The sequence below is a fragment of the Hipposideros armiger genome, unplaced genomic scaffold, assembly GCF_001890085.2.
Source record: "Hipposideros armiger isolate ML-2016 unplaced genomic scaffold, ASM189008v1 scaffold_175, whole genome shotgun sequence".
NCBI lineage: Eukaryota > Metazoa > Chordata > Mammalia > Chiroptera > Hipposideridae > Hipposideros > Hipposideros armiger.
The window spans coordinates 1,386,688-1,388,738 of NW_017731525.1; positions in this window are offsets into that span (position 1 = coordinate 1,386,688).

The following is a 2,051-nucleotide window of genomic DNA, read 5'->3' on the forward strand; positions in this document are numbered from 1 at the left end:
CGGCTGCTCAGCTCGGGCTGGACTCGAACCGCTGTTGCTCAGAGCTCAAACTCTTGAGCAAGCTCTTAACCAACTGAGCCACTCGGCCGGCCCTTATCTAAGTCTTCTTTAATTTCTTTCAACAATGTTTTGTAGTTTTCAAAGTGTATCTTTTGCATTTATTTTGTTAAGCTTATTCCTAAGTATTCTATTCTTTTGATGTTATTGTAAATGAATTGTTTTCTAAATTTTATTTTTCCTCTCTCTTTCATCGTTTCTCTTTCCAAACCACATGTTCTGTGATTCAGGGCCAGTCTAGCAAATCCCATCACTTCCACCAAAATGTGAAGGAAAAACACACTCTGCCTGTGTGTCTCCTCTACTTTCAATACTCTACTACAACACTACTTCATTTCTGACACCAGATGGGTGGGTTTTGCACAAACAAGCAATTCTCCAACATCACCTGGGTGTCCTACAATTTCACTTGATCCTGGCAGGTTGATATACCTAAAGATAGCATCAGATCTCACAGGTTAAGGGTTTAATCCTGTAAGATTGCCCGGCCCTCACTTCAGACGCCAATCTCAAGTTCAGATTGTTACCTGTGCTTCTGGCTAACAAGCTGTAGATTGGAGCTTTCAGCAATTCTCTCCTTAGATTTAATTTGCTAGAGCAGCTCACAGACCTCAGGAAAAGAGTTTACTTACCAGATCATTGGTTTATTATAATAGGCTATAACAGGAACAGCCAGATGGAAGACAGGCATAGAGCAAGGTATGTGGGAAGGGCATGGGGCTTCCATGCCTTCTGGGCACCCTAATCTCCCAGCACCTCCATTTGATCACCAACCTGGAATTTCTCCAAACCCTGTCCTTTTTGGGTTTTTATGGAGGCTTCATTACATAGGCATGATTGATTATATCATTGGCCATTGATGATTGATTCAACCTCTAGCCGCTCTTCCCTCTCCAGAGGTCAGGGAGGTGGGACTGAAAGTTCCAATGCTTTGTCACTAGGTTGGTTTCCCTGGCAACGCCGCTCATCCTTAGGGGCTTTCCAAAAGTGGTCTCTTCAATACAAACTGAGGTGTGGTTGAAAGGGGCTTGTTACAAATAACAAAAAACACCTTTATCACTCTTATAACTTGAGAAATTCCAATGATTTTAGAATCTGTGTGCCAGGAATAGTGAATAAAAACCAAATATATACCCAGGTGCCAAAAAAATGTATACACATGACTTGTATTCATCTTTTGTTATCGGTATACATTGAGTATTACAATTTTAATACAGTTTTTTCCTTTCTTAAAATGTGTGTACATGTTTTTGGCACCCTTTGTATTTCTTATTATAAATCACAATATCACTAATGTATAGAAAAAATAAAATTGATTTTAGTATATTCATCTTGTTACCTGCAACCTTGCTAAACTTCAATATTAGCACTAATGTTTGAGGTGTTTTTTGTTGTTGTGTTTTTTTGTTTGTTTGGTGGATCCTAAGGATTTTCTATATACAAGATCATGTAATACTGCAAATTGAGATATTTTTATATCTTCTTGTCCAAGCTGGGTGTCTTCGATTGCTTTTTCTTGCCTAAATACCTTGGCTAGAACTTTCAGTACAGTGTTGATAGAGAAGAGACAAGAGCTGACATTTTATCTTGCTTTTGATCCTGAGGGGAAAAATATCAGTCTTTCACCATCAAATATGATGTTAGCTGTGGGTGGTCTTTGTAGATGGCCTTTATCAAGTTGAGGAATTTTTCTTCTGTTCCTGGTTTATTGAGTGCTATTGTCATGAAGGGGTATTGGATCTGTCAAATCTTTCTTCTCTGTCTATTGAAATGATCTTATCATTTTTGTCCTTTGTTTTATTAATATATTAACTGATTTTTGTGTGCTATATCAACCTTCATTTCTGGAATAAATCTCACTTAGTTATGGTATATAATCCTTTGAATATGTTGCTGGATTCAGTTTGCTAATATGTTGTTGGAGATTTTTGTAGCTATAAGAGATATTGGTTTGTAGTTTTCTTTTCTTCTGTTGTCTTTGGTCTTGGTATAAG